At 45.1% G+C, this 21,081-nt stretch overlaps 1 protein-coding gene and 1 long non-coding RNA gene across 2 annotated transcripts in view; one reads left to right on the top strand and one right to left on the bottom strand.

Moving 5' to 3' along the window:
* THSD4 (thrombospondin type 1 domain containing 4) overlaps positions 1–21,081 on the top strand; it is a 702,948-nt gene that overhangs the window by 55,965 nt on the left and 625,902 nt on the right. The window lies entirely within an intron of this gene.
* On the bottom strand, positions 6,709–10,107 carry LOC117070414. The gene is made up of 2 exons (XR_004431906.1): positions 9,900–10,107; positions 6,709–8,680 (listed from the first exon to the last, which is right to left on the bottom strand). It is a non-coding gene; the product is annotated as an uncharacterized LOC117070414 (long non-coding RNA).

The raw sequence follows: 21,081 nt of genomic DNA, 5'->3' as shown, positions 1-21,081 counted from the left end.
ATTTAATGCAATTCCTATCAAAATCCCAGTTGTTATTGGTGTAAAGATAGGCAAATAGATAATGGAATAGAATAGAGCATAAAAATAGACCCATACACACACACACACATATATGTATGGACAATTGATCTTTAGACATATATATGGACAACTTTCTATTTGAAAGAAATAGAAAAAAGCCATTCTGAAATTTATATGGAGTCTCAAAGGACCCCAAATAGTCAAAATAATCTTGAAAAAAATAACAAAGTTGGAGGACTCATACTTTCTGATTTCAAAACTTACTGCAGAGCTATAGTAATCAAAACAGTGTGACACTGGCATAAAGACAGACATGGAGGTCAATGGAATAGAATAGACAGCCGAGAATTAAACCCTAGAATATATGATCAAATGATTTTTGACAATGGTGCCAAGACCATTCAATGGGAAAAGACATCATGTATAAAAATTAATTCAAAGTGGATCAAACATTTCAATGTAAAACCTGAAACTATAAAACTCTTAGAAGAAAACGTAGAGCAAAATCTTCATGATATTGGTTTTGGCAATGATTTCTTGGATATGACACCAAAGGCACCAGGAACAAAAGAAAAATAGCCAACTGGACTTTATGAATATTAAAATTTTGTGCCTCAAAAGGACACTATCAACAGAGTATAAAAGCAACTCACAGAATGGAAGAAAGTATTAGCAAATCATATATCTGATAAGGGATTGATATCCAGAGTATATAGAGAACTTCTAAAATTCAACAACAGCATCACGAGGTCAGGAGATCGAGACCATCCCGGCTAACACAGTGAAACCCCGTCTCTACTAAAAAAATACAAAAAACTAGCCGGGCGAGGTGGCGGCGCCTGTAGTCCCAGCTCCTTGGGAGGCTGAGGCAGGAGAATGGCGTGAACCCGGGAGGCGGAGCTTGCAGTGAGCTGAGATCCGGCCACTGCACTCCAGCCCGGGTGACAGAGCAAGACTCCGTCTCAAAAAAAAAAAAATTCAACAACAGCAAAGCAAACAGCATGATTCATAAATGAGCAAAGGACTTGAATAAACATTTCTCCAAAGAAGATATACAAATGGTCAATAAGCACATAAAAAGATGTTCAGTGTTTAGGAGGGATGAGAGTAAGGGAAGAAATGAGGATTACCAACGGATACAAAAACTTTTGGGTGATGGATATGTGCATTATCTGATTGTGGTGGTGGTTTCATGGGTGAATACATATGAGAAAACTTATCAAATTGTACACTTCCATATGTATAATTGATTATGTGTCAATTATACCTCAATGAAACTGTTTAAAATGAACTACTGATATGAGCAACGACCAAAATAATTTCAGAGCCATTATATTGGCAATAAGAAGCCAGATGCAAAAGTATGTACAGTATCATTCCATGTATATTTAGTTCAAGAATAGACAAAGATAGTTTTTGATGAAAATAAAATCAGAATATTGGATACCAACAGGGGGTGAGGGTGGCAATTGAATAGTGAGGGGCATGAGGGAACCTTCCAGGGTGTTGGAAATATTCTAAATCTTGACAAGGGTGGGGATTACATGGGTCTTAAAAGTATAAGAATTCATACATTTACAGTGAAAATAGTTTATGAACTTTATGTATACCTCAATTAAAAAAAAAGAAGAGGAGGAAAAGGAGGAAGAAGACAATGCAGTGAATCAAATGCCAGTACTGAAATGGCAATAAAAGTCTCTGGAACAGCATGAGATTGCCCCTTGGGAGTGACCAGAAAACAAAGATGCTTTTTAAAGAATAGCATAAGGCATACTCTCATTTGAGAGTGTCCAGCCCAGAACCCCTAAGAATTGGAAGCTGATTCTAAAGCAGACACTGTGTCTCTTCCAGCTGGTGTTTGTCAAGCCTTCTGTTTCTAATGGCATAAATATAACTGACTGCTGCTGAAAAATTAAGAGCATTTCTGCTTATGAAAAAATAAAGAAATTGGAGTAAAAAGACCTTTTTAAGAAAAGAATTTCAGTGTTCACTAATTCATGCTGCTCTAAATTTCTTGGATTCAAAGTCAACAGCAGAAAAAATCTAATTTGCTTCTATTAAAAATGGAGCAATAAACTTAAAACTTTGTGTCTGTGTTTGGAAAGCCCTTTACCATGTTGCAGAAGGAGAACATCTTCAGGCTTTTAGTTTGGGAATAATGGTACAGTCCTAGCATCTTAGCCTCTTCTTTGTTTAGGGCCAGGATTCCTCTTCAAATTTCTGACTTGTTTCTGAGTATGCTTGTACCCATGAGTTGGAGGCATAAAGTGGAACATAGAAGGAACATCTCTACTAATGCTTACGGCCTTCTCCACTGTGGACAGAGTCCCTCTTTGCCATCCCCAACTTTGGCTGACTTGACTTTAATTGGTATTTCACTCTCCCATCCTAGTGGTATCTACCAACTGTCTCCTGTGGAGGAGTCTTGGTCCTGGCCATCCTAGTGTTAACCTGGTGACAGGAAGACCAGAAAGAAGCCATAATGATTCCTCTTCCATCAAGGCAGATCTGCCTGACTCCTATTGTTAACTCTTGCCTCCTTCACATCCCTCCATCTCTAGATTGTGAAAGGAGTTGTTCCCTGGTGGGTGAGCTCCAAATCAAGAAATGAAATATGAGACCTAAAAAAATCTTGGGTCACCGATTCTGTTTGCAGAAGATGTTGAGAGACCATCAGAGGAAGTGGACATTGGGGATGATGTAAGCTGGAGACACGAGGAAAACTGGGGCTACCGGCACCCATTTTTTATGGCAAAAACGATACACATTGACTTTTGAGTGTTCCTTCTCTGTAACACCCCCTCTGCCCTGATTTCTTAAATAACTCTTTTTAGTATTTAATCACTACTAAGTTCAAAGGCAAAAAAACCTTAGTTTTTCTATATATGAATATTTCTCTTGTTCTAGAGTTTGCCTGCTTCACAGAAACCTACACAATCTGAGAGTACAAATTCCTTCCTTTGGAAGCTTGTCATTCAATTTATAGCAATATTGAAAAATAAATACATTATAAATTTGTTATTAGTGTCTGAACAAACTCTACTCTGATACCCATATCGTAAATGTGGTCTTCTTATAAATAAATCCAAGTTATACAGAGTAGATATTTTTGTGCATTTCGACCGTAACACAGTGACTTTAGGACTATAAATAGTTCTAAGAAAAAATGAGTATTTTATGTACTTTAATTTTTTTCTCAAAATTTCCATTCCCTCCCACACTTATACACACAAAACCCAAACCATAAAAAGGTGTTTTTAAAATAACTTATAAATTCCCCACTATGTTATGTTTCCAGGCCAGATTACAGTTAAAACAAAGTTTTGACAGACAGAATAACTTATCACTTAGGCCACAAATCTTAGTCTTTGGGGAACAAAATGAATCATAGCACAGTCTTCTGGGCACTGTCTTTGTATGTTAGTGGTCTATCTTTTCCTCCCAGTGATGATGTGATCTGATTTTTGATGACGTAGGAATTTGGCAAGTGGAGACTTCCCATGTCAACTGTCTTCCTTCCCTACCAGGGATGCACACTCCTTCGTTAGTTTGGAGAAACAGAGCAGAAGTCAATGTCCTTTTGTTCCTAATTGTATTCTCTTTGTATTTTTTTATACATTTGAAGCATGCTTTTGTTTATAGCCATGTCCATTTATTTTTCCCCATTAACTCATCACACATGTATCAAGTGCTTACCATGTGAACCTGGACTCTGTATTAGTCTGTTCTCATGCTACTAATGAAGACATACCTGAGACTGGGTAATTTATAAAGGAAAGAGATTTGATTGACTCACAGTTCCACATGGTTGGGGAGGTCTCCCAGTCATGGTGGAAGGCAAAGCAGGAGCAAAGGAATGCCTTACATGGCGGCAGGCAAGAGAGAGCTTGTGCCGGGGAAATCCCATTTGTAAAACCATCAGAGCTTGTGAGACTTAATTCACTACCATGAGAATAGTATGGGGAAACTGCCCCATGATTCAGTTACCTCCCACTCAGTCCCTCCCACGACATGTGGAAATTATGAGAGCTACAGTTTAGGATGAGATTTGGATGGGGACACAGCGAAACCATAGCAGACTCTGAAGCCAGATTCCCTGGTTAATACCTCAGTTCTGCTGCTTAGTAATTCTGAACCTTGGGCAAGGTCCAGTGCCTCAGTTTCCTCATCTGTAAAATGAGGGTAATAATAGTACCTATCACATAGGTTGTCTTGAGGATTGCATGAGTTACAGATAAGGGGTTTAGAATATTGTTTGACTCATAGTAAATACTATGTAGGTGGTGTTGTTACTATTGTTGCTGCAACAAATGCCAGGCCATGGAATTTACCTTGTTGGCACATCAGTTTCCCTAAGACCAACCTCTTTAAAGCTGGGTACCCAAACATGTTTCTTCTCAAGGCACTTTCCTTCTAATGTCATGGGTACTGTCTACTCAGGCCTGATTTATCCACATCAGAGTTCCCCAGCCTTGAAGCTGTTGGTTTTGTGGACCAGATAATTATTTCTTGTGGGATTGTCCTGTTAGAATTTTAGCAGCATCCATGGTCTCTACCCAATAGATGCCAGTAAGAAACTCTTTCAGCTGTGACAAGCAAAAAATGTCCCAGACTTTGCGAAATGTCCCTCTGTGGACAAAATTGCCTGCGGTTTTGAGAACCACCTATTTAAACTAGTAAATCCTCCTGCAGAGGTGGCACTGTGGCTGCCCCCTGCATTCTAAGGCAGCTGCTGGTTACATGTTGTCATCTTCTCTTCTCCCTGGGCTTGTTTTTGATGCCTGGAATATTTCTCTTATTCTTGAATTTGCCTGCTTCACAGAAACCCACACAATCGGAGAGTATGAAGAGTTTGAAGAGTCGTGTTAGATCTGCCTCTTGAACCACATGTTTGGAGGCACAGGGTCATTTCTGCTGTTATACTGAGGTCTCTGTAGTAGGAGGGACTCCTCTTTAAAGTATTCTCCCCCTTCTCAATCTCGGGCTTTTCTGGAAAGAGGAAGAAAGCACATAGCCTTATTCGGACTTCTGATTGTGGCTGCCCTTGAAGACAAGCCTCCCAGCCCTTGTAGCTTAAGGAATTTACTGCTTATCACTACGGAGAAGAGGCAGGTGTCTCAAAATCTCACACTTGGGAAATCTTGCTATGTGAGATGGGGCAGTATGGTTCTTGGTCCAGGTTCTCAATGCCCCTTGCCCTTGTTAAGAGTGACACAGATGGTTAATGTTGATCGAATGCTCACCATGTCCCAGACCCTGGGCTAAGCACTTTATAAGGATTGGCCTGTTAATTTTTCACATTTGCCATCTAAGGCAGATATTTTTGTCTCAATTTCACAGATGAGGAGACCTCAGCATAGAGACATTAAATCCACTGCTACCAAGCGGCAGAAGCATGGATTTAAATGCAGGCATCTGACTGCAAAGTTCTGAACCCCAGTGATGCATATCCTCCCATCTGCTCACATGGCACCATCTCCCTTGGTCTCTAGAAAGTGGCAGCTTGCTCCTTGGACTGTCTCCTGTTTCTGCTGTAGTTAGATTTAGGCTCCTACATTCCATCCTGGTCATATACAACTGTCCGTCATTAGATTACCTTCACGCTGACCTGAAATGTGATAGAAGTAGTTTCGTTTTGTTGTTTTGTTTTGTTTTCATGGTAGTAATGTCACTGAGATTTACCCGCTCTCCAAACCCTATTTTTTGGTTCTCCCTATGTTGAACACTAAACCCATTTCTTCCCTGCCTTTAGGCTGACCTTGAGCTTCTACTAACTGATAAGTCTCCCGTGAGGCGTAAACTGACCTTTTAAATTGCATTAAAACCTTTGAGCTAAACCCATTGGCCACAGAGTTTACGTTGCTGGCAGCAGGTTTCCTAACACCTACATTTCCCTAAGACTAACCTCTTTAAAACTGTTAGTTCTCTAAGCAAATAGTGGTCACTTTTAATACACGTTCAGCTTCTTTCCAGATACAGGATTCCATTTAAGTCAAATATAAAGATCTTAGGATGGAAAAAGATTATACCTAATTCAAAGGGCCTTTACTGGAATTATATTGTATTGAATATTGTTCAAAATATGTTGCCACTGGAATTTCCTCCTGTGACGTTGGTGGTTTATGCGAACACGTTATGATTTGGACCATAAGTCCATGCATTACCTGACTTCTCTTTGGCCTACCTTGCTTTCATTGTGCTGAGGCCACATGGATCTGCTTTAATTTTTTTTTTTTTTTTGAGACGGAGTCTCGCTCTGACGCCCAGGCTGGAGTGCAGTGGCCGGATCTCAGCTCCCTGCAAGCTCTGCCTCCCGGGTTTACGCCATTCTCCTGCCTCAGCCTCCCAAGTAGCTGGGACTACAGGCGCCCGCCACCTCGCCTGGCTAGTTTTTTTGTATTTTTTTTAGTAGAGACGGGGTTTCACTGTGTTAGCCAGGATGGTCTCAATCTCCTGACCTCGTGATCCGCCGCTGGTCTCGGCCTCCCAAAGTGCTGGGATTACAGGCTTGAGCCACCGCACCCGGCCTGCTTTAATTTTCCACTTTCTCTTATAACCGTGGCTTTGAGAGCATTGTCCTTAGAGTGAAAAAAATAACAACAGCATCTATAGAAAGCACTCAGAGAAAATGAAGGCCATAAAATGTCAAAGTACAAATGAATTTTGTAGAATCTTTGTCTGAGAATATTTCTGAGTAGCATCAAGAACATTCTGTTCTTTTCCTTTATTTTCTTCCTGTGCCTTTCACAGGGAGGACAGGTCACAGAGACACACAGACCCGCAGGAGGAGGGCTTATTGTTTAGTATGGATTTATTCGCTGATTCAAATAATGCAGGAGGTTTATTGAACACCTACTGTGTGCCAGGCACTGGAGATATGCTTCCCTCCATGGAAGAGCCCGGAGCCTAATGGGGAAGACAGGAATAAACGAGTGCAGTGCAGTCAGGAGGTGCATTGCAATGGTTAAAGTCTGGCCAGAGTTTGGGATCACAGAGCAGAGTGACGATGATGACAGTGACAACCAATGTTTATTAAACATTTTGTATATCCTGGGCACTGTGCTTTCTACACATTATCTATTTTTTAATCCTCAGAACAACTTTGTGTAGTAGAAGCTACTATTGTCCCCTTAATACAAAGGAAGAAATTGAGACTCAAAGAGAAGATTTCTAAGTTGAATCTTAAAAGCCAAGTAAGAATTATCCAGGGACAATTTAAAAAATAAATAAGTAAGATGCAATGCGGGGAAAAGAGGCATTATCCAGAGGGAAGAAGGAAGAGGCCATGATTCTGGGATGAGGAATAGCAAATATGAAGACACGGAGCAAATGGATGAGATGACCTTTGTGTGCCAGGGTGGCAGTGGGAGCCGGGGCAGCTGAACCTCATTTATGCAACCTGGTCCTGCCCATGGTTCCGGGATTTCAACCGTGTGACCTGTTGTCATGGAAGAGTAACCTGTGCTTCCCAACATCCGACTTCAGTTCTCCTTGCCCCTCAAGTGGCAGAGCCACTTAATTAGGTAATGTTCCCATGTGATTGGGGTGACTAATTCAACCTTGAAGTGGTTGTTCCGGTGACTCTGAGATTAAGCTCAACAGCTGGGCCTCTCTGGGAAAGTTGGCAGGGCTGGCAGGATCCACAGGGATGTTGAGTTCTTAGTCTCCCAAGCTGGACTTCAAGGGGCCTTGAACAAGTCACTTAACTTCTGTGACATTTGCTTTGTCCTGCAGATGCCCTGAAAGCAAAGACTATGTCTGGTTCAAGTCTGTATCCCCAGAACCTACCACAGAGCCTAGTACATGATAAACTGTAAAATGGGGATACCAGTATTATTGCAAGGCATTTTAGATGATTAATGATATTTCCAATGAAAGCCTCTAAACTGCTCAGTGAAAGGTAAGGAATAAATAAATAGTCCCCTTTCTCAAGTTTCCATAATTGACTAGTCATCATTGATCTAAGTCTTTGTATTTAGAGTTGGCAGATATTCGTTGTACTAGGAAAACCGTCTTGGCCCCTGCTTCATGCAATTTTAGTTTGCAGTGGGTGGGTACAAATGAGAGCAAACCAGAGGTAGAAGTTTTTTCCATACATAGGGCATGCCTAGTGGAAAAGCAGCCTTTTCAGCAGAGGAAGGCGGGTCTAATGTGCAGCAGGACAGAAAAGCCCAGAGCCCTGATTGTGCCCATTGTCCAATGACTGCTCCTTTGCAAGGGCTGATCCCTGACATTGAATGGCGGGAGGGTGATGACTGCATTGAAATATCTACTAATAGGCAAGGCCCTCCCTTCCTCCACACCCTTTCTCCTCCGTTAAAGACTTTCTGGAAAACAGAGCAAAAACAATGCGGCAATCCCAAGGGTTGATGAGAATTGCGTTCTCCCTGCAGCTTCTATTACCCTTGTGCCTTTGTCCCCATGATCTTGGTGAAGGGTATAGCTGTCAGGTGTCTCTCCTCCCTGGTGCAGGGTAATCTGGACTGATTGACTTGTCCATTGTCCTAACGTTCGAGCTAAAACAAAACAGGAAAAGCTGCTTGGTGAGGATGAAGAGGAACTTGGTGGCCAAATGCTGTTGCTTTCCAGGCATTGGACACAAGGCTCATTCTCTCTGAGAAACTTACATCCAAAGGCAGTGACTTTGAAAGGACTGTGGCTGTGGAATTAGAGACAGATGCGTAGCTGGCCATGAGTAGATATTAAATTGTATTAAACTATGCAAACTGCATTTCTCATGCAAGGCTTGTTTCAACCTTACATCAGCCCTTGAGCTGCATTTGCATTTCTATAGAGAATGAAATAAAAGCAGCATGTCACTTACTCATTTCTATTCATAACTGTGAGCTGTTATTCTAGCTCTCATCTACCCTACACAGCACTGCCAGATTAATCTTCCTAAACCTCCATCAACAGTGAGTTTAGTTCCCAGCATTTCACTGTATCAACTCATGTTTATAAGGCCCAGGTGCTGAGAGGGATATAAACAGACTTAGGATGGGACTAATTTTAAGGTAACCACACGTCCTGCTTTGTCTGGGACAATCATTGCTTATGCTTGTTATCCTGATACAATTATTAATAGTGCCTCTTTTCAAAAGTGATCCTGATTAGACAATGAATTACTAGGTCACCCTACTCATGTCTGTCAAGTGTTCATAAGATAAAAGGGGTGGAAAGGATGAAGGTAAATACGGTAATTTCAAAACAAGGTAGAGATTGGAGGCAGAGGAGTTAGGTGTTTGCAGAAGGAAGGGAGCCACTGGGGCTGAGAGTGATAGAGGAGGCTCATTTAGTTCTAGGACTTGGCCTTGGCTTCGAAGGATGAGGATGACTCAAAAAAGGGGGAGAGAGGCTGGCAAAGGTATGGGAGCCATGTGAGTTAAGGGTATTTTCCATGGCTCTCAAAGGGTCACCTAGGTGGAGCTTCTTCTGGGAAGAGGAGAGTGGGAGCTGTGAGAGGGGAGGGACAGATCTGGAAGGCTTGAAAGGCAGGTGAGGAACTCGTGCTTTACCCTGGGGACTGAAGGAAGCCATAGAGAAACTGGCATGAAATAGCCAAGGTGAACAGGAGGATTCAACTGGTCCTGTTGTAGGACTGGTCATTCCACCACCAGCTGAAGACAGAGGATCTGACCTGCAGAAGCTGCCTCCAGACCATCACACCATGCTGCCTGCCCCTCTCCCATGGCCTGCTCGATTTCCTAGGTAAATTAAATATTTTCACCCGTGACAGGGTGAGGCAAATGGATGTTCTGGTGTCTTGGTTTCCAGAAGCCTCCAGCCAAGAGTAGACATGAGCTTGCTCTTTTAACATCAGTTAAAATAATTATTGTAGCATGATTTCTGACAGGAACAAAACAAAAGGATACACTTACAGGAGCAGGCTGTGCAGTCAGGACATGCGTGATCCTTCAGAGGGCCTTCGGGGAGTGAGTGACTCACCACAGGGTGTTTATCTGTGCTCCATATGGGGAATCATCTTCTTCATAATTTTACTCAACTGGAATCAAAGCTAAGGCTCCATGTGCACATCGAAGAGATTCATTTTGTCTTGTGCCTGCCTCTTCCTCCTTTCTTCCTTCCTTTTTTCTTTCTTTCAACTAGAATCATTGAGTACTCAACACATGGACACACCCTAAGCCAGGTGCTCTCACTCCATGGTCGCCACAGCAACCCAGTCTTGTGAGATCAGAGCATCTTCATTTTGCAGATGGAGAAAATAAGCTGCCGAGAGGGTAGGGGAACTGCTGGAGGTGACCAGCTGTATGCATTGTTGAGCACCTTGCCAGGGTAATTATCATCAAGCAGGTCTCTGTGAATAGTTTGATTATTTCTAGTAATGCTGTTGAGGAAATGAAACCAACAGAGAGCAATACTAGGTCAGTGATACTCAAGCCTGACTGTGCATTAGCACCATTTCAGCACTAGGTACTTAAAAAATACATGTTTCTGGGCTCTGTCCCCAAAGGTTCTGTTTTAGTGACTCCTGGTGGAGCTTAAGAATCTGTGCATTGTTTTTTTTAAGTCCACTAGAGTAATAGTTCTTCAACGATAGTATGTATGCATTGTTGAAACACAGATTCTGGACTCCAGCCCCTGAGAGTCTGATTGAGGAGGTCTCTGGTGGGCCTGAGCATTGCATTCCATGCTGCTACTCTGCAGAGGACACAGAACTGCTGCCAGAGAGGTTGCTAATGCTCCTCCTGCCCAGGAGCTGCTGGGGTGGAGGGCTCCTGGACTCTGCAAGCTCAGATGGTTTGAGTCTATTTTGTGGAGGCCATGATAGGATTAGAGGAGCTAGACCCAGGGTGGCTACATATGAGCCATCCCCCCTTCCTCAAAACCTGGGGTAGACATCATTCACTGACCACTGTGCTCTTTTTGACTGAGTCCTGGCTCAGGGTCCCTCTCATCTCTCTGTAGCCCGCCCATACCAATCAAATGGTGTTGGCTCACAAGCCAAACCTATTATTGTTTGCTAAGCTAGACTTTCTAACCAGCACTTCCAAAATCAGTCATTGAAAAATTCTGTTTGTTTGTGGCACGTGTGCCTTAAGTGTTCATGAGAGGGAACCCCTTGGGGAGTGGTTCTTGACCTTGGCTGCACATTAGAATCTCCTAGTAAATTCAAAACAAAAAGAAAACCAGACTATTGGGTTCCCTTCCATGTCTGAGGTGGGGTCCAGCTGCTAGCAGCTTTATGAGCATCACAGGTGATTCTAAGGTATGGTTAGGATTGGCAGCTATCGGATGGAGGGGTTGCTAGAAGCTGTGCAAACTCTAAAACTAGTTGCTAACTCCTGTCCTCTCCCTGAAGATTCCCCTTGCAGAGCATCCCCTTCTCTTCTATGCACCTCTTTATTTTTCTGCCAAACAGAATAGAAAGGAGAAGCAGCCAAAGACCTGTTGACAACATTGTTGTCTCAGAGGCTTCCTGACAGGAGGCTGAAATGGGCGGCAGCCACTGTCCTAGAATAGCTGGAAAGGAGCCATGTTTCTGGAGCAGTTCCCAAAAAACTCATCTCTAACAGCAGAAGGTGTCACTCCCCTCGCTTTCTTTGCCTTTTGTGAATTTTGGAATGCAGAGGGTCCCATCGAGAGGAAATGTTTTCACACAGAGACTCCTCAACTCTCAGCCCCACGGTTTTCCTCTCTGCTCAGTGGCTGGCCTCCCAAATTTAGACTTGCGCCCCCTTCACGGCTGCCACTCGTGCTTTACTAAATTGCTCATTGTGGAAGTCACCAACACACCCTAAACAGCACTTCTTCTCTTTGCTCTCCCTGAACCATCCGACTCTGTCGATCACTCTGTCTGTTCCTGGGGACCTAATTTTTCTGCTTCCTCTCCATTCCTTCTCTGTGTCCTTTACTAACCTCTTTGCCTTCTCCTGCTCCTTAGTGGGAGCATTTCCCCAGGGCCACCATCTTTGTCCCATAGCACTTCTCTACACACTCTCCTTCCCCTGGGATCCCTTCCCCAGATCCATGGCACAGGTCTGACTGATGTTCTGAGTCCCAGTCTCCCAACAGTGTCTGTAGAACTTCTGGTGCCCACTAAATTGGCCCTGTCTCTGGATTCCCCCATTTTCCTTCTGGGCACCAGTGTCTATGCTGATCTCCTAGACATGGGCTCTTGGATGCGTTAAACTCTGTTATCCGGTTCATGTCTGGTTCGCCTTTCCTTTGTGCTGCCTCTCACATTGGCCATTCCTGCCTTTGCCCATCTGTTAATTATTTGCTGCATGCCGGGCATAGTGCTACGTACATCTGTTATTCCAGTTAAACTTCACAGCGACCTTATGAATCAGTGGACAGGATTATTATTATCCCTGTTTTGTCTCTGAAGAGACAGCCCTGGAGATGGATAGGAACCTTGACTGACTACTGATGGAACAGAAATTCAAGCTCATCCTGAGCCTCCGCGCTCTCACTGTTCAGTGCCGTACTCGGTTGCTACCTCCTTGCCGCTGCTCTCAGTGGCTTCCCAGCGCACAGGGAATAAAGACTTAGGCCCCTGGATCAGCACACAAGGCACTTCTAGATCTACCCTAGCCCACTGTTGCAATCTCATCTCCTTTTATCCTTCCATGTATGAGTCAGTCCCACATGAACCGGTTTACTCCCAGGTCTCAGGGTCTCTTCATTCTTTTCCTCCTCTACATTTTTGCCCAAATCCTTGGTGACATCTGATACACCAAAGGCAGCACCACCTCATATGCTTAGCCTTCTTTTTATTTATTTATATTTTTTGAGATGGAATCTCACTCTGTCACCTGGGCTAGAGTGTAGTGGCAGGATCTCAGCTCACTGCAACTTCTGCCTCCCGGGTTGAAGCAGTTCTCCTGTCTCAGCCTCCTGAGTACCTGGGATTACAGGTGCCCACCACTAGGCCCAGCTAATTTTTTTTTTTTGTATTTGTAGTAGAGACGGGGTTTCACCATGTTGGCCAGGCTGGTCTCGAACTCCTGACCTCATGATTTGCCCGCCTCAGCCTCCCAAAATGCTGGGATTACAGGTGTGAGCCACCGTGCCCGGCCTTCTTGACCTTTCCAAACTATCCATATTCCAAAAGCCTTTTTTTTGGTGTGTACTCTCTTATGTTTTAAATTCCTTTGGTGGATTTTATTTTATTTATTTATTTATTTATTTATTGAGATGGAGCTCTGTCACCCAGGCTGGTGTGCAGTGGAGCCGTCTCGGCTCGCTGCAATCACCACCTCCCAGGTTCAAGTGATTCTCTTGCCTCAGGCACCCAAGTAGCTGGGATTACAGGCGCGTGCCACAATGCCCCAATAATTTTTATATTTTTAGTAGAGGCAGGGTTTCACCATGTTGGCCAGGCCAGTCTTGAACTCCTGGCCTCAAGTCTGCTTGCCTTGGCCTCCCTCCCAAAGTGTTGGGATTACAGGTGTGAACCACTGCACCTAGCTCCTTTGGTGAATTTTGAAGTGAACCTGCTTTCAACAATTTTTTCAGGTATTTCAGCGTTATTCTCCTAGACGAGTTATAAACTCTTTAGGATGGGAACTATACTTATTTCAGTGTCCTGCAGTTCCTAACATGCTTCCTTGCTAGAGCTGACCTTCCTAGAGTTGACTTATTTTGACTTCATGCTCTTGTCCATGACAGCTGTCTGTGTGCAGGACAATATGAATAAGGATGTGAGATGCTGCCCTACCCTCAGGGAGCTGTTCTGCTAAGGTGCCTGGATCCCCCAACAGCCCTCTGCACTGCTGTAATCTCTTGTTAGATTAGTTTTCCATCCTTCATGGGAATCGTTTTTCTTCCTACATTTCTGTTTTTAAAGTTTGCATAAAATGGAGACTTGGCTGCACACCAGGGAGGTTTAGGAGAGAAATGAGTGGTGGGACCTCCCCAGCCAAACCTGGCTGCAAACCGCTGACTGCACAGGAATACGAATGACTTCTGATTGGATGGGTGGGGATCCTGGGGGACGTTCTCCATTCCTGCTTTTGATCAGGAGCTGGGCCAGCTTTGGAAATCTGAGTGTTGGCACAACTCTCAAATGGTCCTCCTGCTCTGTTATCGTCTGGGGTTTCTTACTGGGTGTCCACACTCAGAAAGGACCCCCTCTTTCCTATAAGCTTGCTTCTCACTGACTGGCACAGCATGATGATTAGGGTGGTGGTAGAGGTATGGGCCATACGGAACTATGAGCATAATTTTCACAAGCACTTAAACTTGAACAGAACAGGATTAACAATATTAACATGCATTACACTGAGACATGACGCAGAGGGAAATACCTCTAGGTACCCTTGGGACAACTGTAATGATCGTGACTTAGGATTTCCAGATTCTCCTGACTGCTTGGACTTCGTTCCAGGCCCAGGTCACAGAACCTTGGTTACCTAAAGGAAGAACAGCCAGGGTTGGTGATATGGTTTGGCAGGGTTGGTGATATGGTTTGGCCCCCACCCATATCTCATCCATAATTCCTACATGTTGTGGGAGGGAGCCGGTGGAGATAATTGAATCAAGGAGGGGATTCCCCCATACTGTTCTCATGGTAGTAAGTCTTGTGAGAGCTAATGGTTTCATAAGGCGCTTCCCCTTTCACCTGGCTCTCACTTTCTCTTGCCTGCTGCCACGTAAGGTATGCCTTTATCCTTCTGCCATGATTGTGAGGCCTCCTCAGCCATGTGGTACTGTGAGTTTGTTAAACCTCTTTTTCTTTATAAATTCCCAGTCTCAGGTATGTCTTTATCAGCAGCTTGAAAAAGGACTAACACAGTTGGTGAGAATACAGAAGTACAGTCTAGGTATGTTCTGTTTCTTTTCTCTAATAGGTGAGAGAAACAGACACCTACATCTGTTTTCACAAACCGAGGTTGGTCTTCTTTCCACTGAGTAGATGTTGCCTCCTCCAGCTTGGCCCCGGCCACCTGCGACTGAGAAGCCCAGCTCACTCAAGTCCTTGGTACTAAGGGCACTGCAGAGGGGTCTGGAAATAGTCTGCCATTTCCACAATCAGGGTGGGGGCATGGATTTGGCCCCTCTGGGCACCTGTGGGAGTGTAAGGGTATAATTTCTCTACCGACCCCATCTCGTGTGGCCTGTTGCCCCGCTGGGCCTGGTTCCTATGTGTCACTCATTCTCTTACTAAAGCCAAGGCTTGACCCCGCATGCAGGCCCCATTTGGAAAGGCCCCTACAAATTCATTTAGATCCTACCAGTCCCATCTCCAAAGCAGCTCCTTGTTCATGGTATCCTTTAAGTGCCTCAAAAACCATACATAACTCTGGCTTCTGGATACCAGCTGTTCCCGGCCTTCAGTGCACATTCACCTCGGTGGCTCCTACCTACACTGTTGGATTATAAGACACAGCCCATGGCTCTTCTGCAGAGGAATGAAAACTACACATAGTTATACCTTGTGGGATGTTACATCTGGAATTCCAGTTGGAGAAGCTGCCCTGGGAAAGCCCGTGGCCACCAGAGAAGCAGAAACAGGAATGAAGCACAGCCTGGCATTCCGGAGCCCAGCACGGGGCTAGGACCACGTCTGTCATAGTCCACCGTGTGGAATGGGCCCTCCACACTCTCACTAGGGGCTGTTTTTCCAAATCGGTAAATATTTATCCACTACTTTTATGGGAGAGGCCTCGTATTAATTCACTGTAGAGGGTAGAAAAGCAATAATGTTTGGGAAGATACATAACTGTACTCAGTCTACGGGAGACACTAAGAAGTATTAAAATCTATAGAGATGTATATACATCCCTATATGGGATGTTTTCCATCCCAAAATATAAAAAGAGTACGAACAAAATAAGTCAATCCTAGGAAGGGCAACTCTAGCATATATAAAAAGACAATGAAGAAATGTTGAGTTTAGCAAAAGACAACCTCTCTTCTGGGATGCAGAGTGGATGGCAGAAATGGGAAGAGTCTAGCAGATGGAGCCAGGGAGGGAGGACAATTATCTGGTCACTAGAAGGGTGTAGTCGGAAGGTGAGAATGAATGAGGTTTTCTGACAATACCAAGTAGACCCCTCTAGGGTGCACAGAAGGAATTTGTGTTTGTAGATTGGAGGTAGGGGGTGGCCAGGGGAGGGCCAGTAACAAGTCCAGTTAAAAGGGCAGGTTGAGTCCATACTAGAGAGACCTTAAATACCAGGTTAGGCAAGATAGACTTTATCCTTCTGGTACTGAGGATCCACTGAAGCCCTTTGAGCTAAGGGGGAGACACTGATAAAGGTGGTATTTTAGGAGGATTTCTCTGGAGGTGTGTGTCAGGTGGATGGGGTGGGGGGAGAGACTGGTGGCAAGGAGACCACCTGGGAGTCATAATAATACTGGTAATAGCTACCAGTTATTGAGCACCCCCTATGTTCAGGACACTGTACAATGTGATATCTGTCATATTCAATACCTGCAAGTTGAGTACACTTGACCAATGAGGAAACTAAGGCTTATTCATGTTGAATAGCCACTGCGTCCACCCATTTGTGTTGCTATAACAAAATGCCTGAGACTGGGCAGTTTATAAAGAACAGAAACTTATTTCTTGCAGTTCTAGGGGCTGAAAAGTCCAAGTTCCAGGTGCTAGCATCAGGTGAGGGCCTTCTTGCTGTATCCTCACATAGTGGAAAGCAGAAGGTTGAAAGGGCTGACGGCTGAGTCCTCACAGGGCAGAAGAGCAAGCCAGCTGAAGGTGGCAGAAGGCTCTTTTATAAGGCCCTTAATCCCATTCATGAGGGAGGGATCTTCAAGGCCTAATCACCTCCTAGAGGCCCCACTTCTTAATATTATCACATTGGCAGCACCTGAATTTTGAAGGAGACACATTGAAACCATAGCAGCCACCCAGAGTCCCAGAGCTTATAAATCACAGAACAAGCATTTGAACTCAGGACTGCGTGCTTTCAAAGCCAGGCTACAGTAGGTAAAGTTTTCTGCTAAGCACTCTATGATCCAAATTAGGGGAATTCTAATCAAATTGAAAAAGAGAGATTATTGAAAGAATCCAGAAGACTTGATAACTGACCAGGTTGGAGGAGTGAAGGAGACAGAGAGAGAAAAAGAATGACTCCACTTTGTGGCCTTGGCTTTAAGGACAGTGGCAGTATTGCCACCAGACACCAAGTATCATCAGGAAGAGGTGCTCTTGAGTGGATCAGATGAGAAGATAGTGAGATGAGTTTCAGAAATGTGGCAATCAAGATGGTGGCAGAAATGCCAGGCAACTGTTGTCAGTCATATTCTCTGGCTTACGTTCTAGACAAGCTGTGAGCATGGGCAAGCAGGAACATGGGAAAGAGAAAGCTTCTGGTGTTAGGGGGAGATTCTAAATGAGGAATAGCAGCAGAAGCAGATGTCAGAGAGGCAGGGAGAGGAGGAAGATGGCCTCATGGTGTGCGTGGCAGAAACCAGTGGAGGAGTTGGTTCCAGGTGGGTTGTCAAGACTGCCATACATTTCAGGGAAGTCAAGGCTAGGACTCCTGCATGAAGGTGGAAGGACTCATTCAACCCACTATGCATTCATTAGGTAGTTTCCATCTGCCTGGCCTTGTATTTGGGGCAAGAAAAAGAGAAAGATGAGTCTCTCTGCTCTTAAAAGCCCCAGAAAACTTTCTTAAAACAGACCTGGGTTGAAATGTGCCCTTCTACTTAGTGCAAGAGAGCTATTCTCTGACTTCTGTTTCCTTTACAAACCTACTGAGACCTGCCCCACAGGGTTATCCTGGGAATCAGGGCTGATGTATGGCCAGCACTTAGCATAGTCCCTAGAGTGTGATCGCTCGATTATGCTTAGAACCCATAAGGACAAATAAGAGAGGACTGTTTCTGGGGCCTTCCTACCAGAAGCAGGGAAGCCTACCTTCCTTGAGAGTGGCCCTCTCCTCAATGGTTTGGGCAGTTCAGTCCAACACCCTTGACTTCTGCTGCCTCATGTGGCTTTTCAGTACTAAAAAGAATCTCCTGTTTCTAGAGCTCATGCCTTAAATGTGTTTTGAAGCCCAGATGTTCCAACAGTGCTCCCTTTCATTTTCATCTCCCAAGTTCAACGATCAGACCCCCTTCCACAAGTTGGTAGAGCTCTCATTTGTCATCGTGGGAAAGCACCCGGTATGCTTCCTGGCAGATGAGAGGGTCCCCAGAGTGCTCCAAGGCTTAGGACAGCAGAGTGAGCTCCACTGGCTGAGTTCGGTGCTTTGTGGATTGGCCTTTGTTCTCCACGGGCCACCAAGAAGAAGGTTGCACCTGCTGCCCCCACTGGACTGTCAGGTTCTGTGTTTCTCTGCCTGAGGGTCTCACTGAATACCTGCCACTTGTCTGCCCCCTGAATAGCCTTACTGGGCTCTGAGAAGTGAGCAAGTGGTTATAGGGTGCTGGCTGTATATGTGTTTGGCACTCTTGGGTGACTGGGGTATGGGGATGGGGTTGATGCCACAAATGGAAAGGCTCTCAGAGGAATATACATGTGTGACTTAGAAGCTGGAGAATGCAGTCAGGCATGGTGGCTCATGCTTGTAATCCCAACACTTTGGGAGGCCAAGGTGGGAGGATCACTTGAGCTCAGGAGTGTGCGACTAGCCTGGACAATATAGTGAGACCCCGTCTCTACAAAAAATAAAAATAAACAAATTGACCAGGTATGGTGCCATGAACCTATAGACCCAGCTACCTGGGAGGCTGAGGCTGGAGGATTGCTTGAGCCCAGAAGTTTGAGGCTGCAGTGAGCTATGATCACAGTTGTGCCACTGCACTCCAGCCTGGGCAAGAGAGCAAGACACTGTCTTTAGAGAGAAAAAGGGCTGGAGAATGCAGTGGGGAAAAGAAATCAAAGCAGGAATGGGAAAAGCCAACAAGGTTGTGGCCCCTGAGGCTGGCACAGAAGACTGTTCTGCCCAAACGCCACTTTCTTCACTTGGCTCTTCCTGGCAGACAGCTGTGTCCCCTTTCTTGGTAGTAAGCCTGTCTTAGGCCTATATCAAGGACACTGAGAATTCTTGCATATCAGGCTGGGAGGACCTTCAGGGGTCACCCGTTCCTCCCTTACTTTCTCCTTTTCCTAGTTGAACAGTTGCCTCAGTTCACCCAAATCACTATCTTAGTGTCATTTCAAGTGTAGTTTTGGCCTAGAGGGTGTTGTGGGTCGGAAGGATGCTCAAACCCATGGTAAGGAGGTTGCTAATCTTTCACGGTCTACCTCCTCCTCCTGGCCAGGTGTCCCTGGCATCCGGGAGCCCCGGCTGACATATGTGGGCTCTAGGTAGAGTTAACTCTTGTAGCCAGGCATGTGGGGACACTCCACCATCCACTAATAGGGATGGCCTCTATGTCTTTGAATAAAACTTCCCCTATAACCCAATTATTGCAAGGACTCTGCCTCTACCATTTAATGAATCAGAGCGACATTCCTTTTCATCCTACTTGGCCAGCCCTAGTCTGAGTATATTCACAATTTAACTTTATTAGTATCAAGTTTAGTCAACTGGCTTAAGAAGTTCTCCTAATAGTAGATTCCCTGGGAATCCCCTACTGTGTATTTTATTAGTGACCTTATTTAAAAATAGCCTATGTCAACAGCCACTAGTGATGCACCAAGAAACAAACTGGCCTCCCTGGACTCTTTGCATGGATGCCACAGCACATTAGAGGCAGATCCAGGGATACTACTCGGGGTCCCCATGTGTCCTCCCACAATCCCATTCCCTTTGGACCCTTTCTTTTTGAATCTTTGCTCCCTATGATTTTGTGCCCCACCCCCTTCCTCCTTTCAGTTGCGATGGCCATGCTCTGGGGACTAGATTCTTTTGCTTTTCTCTTCTCTGCATAAGTCAGAACTGGGGCTCTGCAGAGAAGAAGGCTGAGAGATGTCCAGGACACGCCTGGCTTATTGTAGAGTGGGTTTTCTCACCCGAGACACTGTTGATATTTTGGGCCAGATAACTGTGTGTGTGTGTGTGTGTGTGTATGTGTGTGTGTGTGAGTGGTGTGGGTGTGGTATGTGTGTATGTGTGGCATATGAGTGGTATGTGTGGTGTGTGGTGTGTGTGGTGTGTGTATGGTGTGTGAGTGGTGTGTGGTGCATGTGTGGTGCATGTGTGTGATGCATGTGTGGTGTGTGTGTGTGGTGTGTGAGTGGTGTGTATGTGGTGTGTGTGTATGGCGTGTCAGTGGTGTGTCTGTGTGGTGTAGTGTGTGTGGTGTGTGAGTGGTGGGTGTGTGGTGTGTGTGTGGTGTGTGTGTTTGTGTAGTGTGTGTGGTGTGTGTGTGGTGTGTGTGTGTGGTATGTGGTGTGTGTGGTGTGTGTATGGTGTGTGGGTGGTGTGTGTGGTGCCTGTGTGGTGTGTTTGTGTGATGCATGTGTGGTGTGTGTGTGTGGTGTGGTGTGTGTGTGTGGTGTGTGTGTGGTGTGTGTGTGGTGTGTGTGGTGTGTGTGTATGGCATGTCAGTGGTGTGTGTGTGGTGTGTGTGTGGTATGTGGTGTGTGTGGTGTGTGTGTATGGTGTGTGGGTGGTGTGTGTGGTGCCTGTGTGGTGTGTTTGTGTGATGCATGTGTGGTGTGTGTGTGTGGTGTGGTGTGTGTGTGTGGTGTGTGAGTGGTGTGTGTGTGGTGTGTGTGGTGTGTGTGTATGGCATGTCAGTGGTGTGTGTGTGGTGTAGTGTGTGTGTGTGATGTGAGTGATGTGTGTGGTGTGTGTGGTGTGTGTGTGGTGTGTGTGTGGTGTTTGTGTAGTGTGTGTGGTGTGTGGTGTGTGTGATGTGTGGTGTGTGTATGGTGTGTGGGTGGTGTGTGTGGTGCATGTATGGTGTGTGTGTGTGATGCATGTGTGGTGTGTGTATGTGTGTGGTGTGTGGTGTGTGTGTGGTGCATGTGGGGTGTGTGTATGTGTGTGGTGTGTGTATGTGTGTGTGGTGTGTGTGTGTGATGCATGTGTGGTGTGTGGTGTGTGTGGTGTGTGTGTGGTGTGTGTGTGGTGCGTGTGGGGGGTGTGTGTGTGTGTGTGGTGCATGTGATGTGTGTGTGTGTGTGTGTGCATATGGCAGGGTGTCTGAATTGTCTCACGTCTCCTGGTGGGCACA

The sequence above is a fragment of the Trachypithecus francoisi genome, unplaced genomic scaffold (genome assembly GCF_009764315.1).
Source record: "Trachypithecus francoisi isolate TF-2019V2 unplaced genomic scaffold, Tfra_2.0 Lachesis_group3, whole genome shotgun sequence".
Taxonomy (NCBI): Eukaryota; Metazoa; Chordata; class Mammalia; order Primates; family Cercopithecidae; genus Trachypithecus; species Trachypithecus francoisi.
This window is presented reverse-complemented; position numbering and strand designations above follow the sequence as displayed.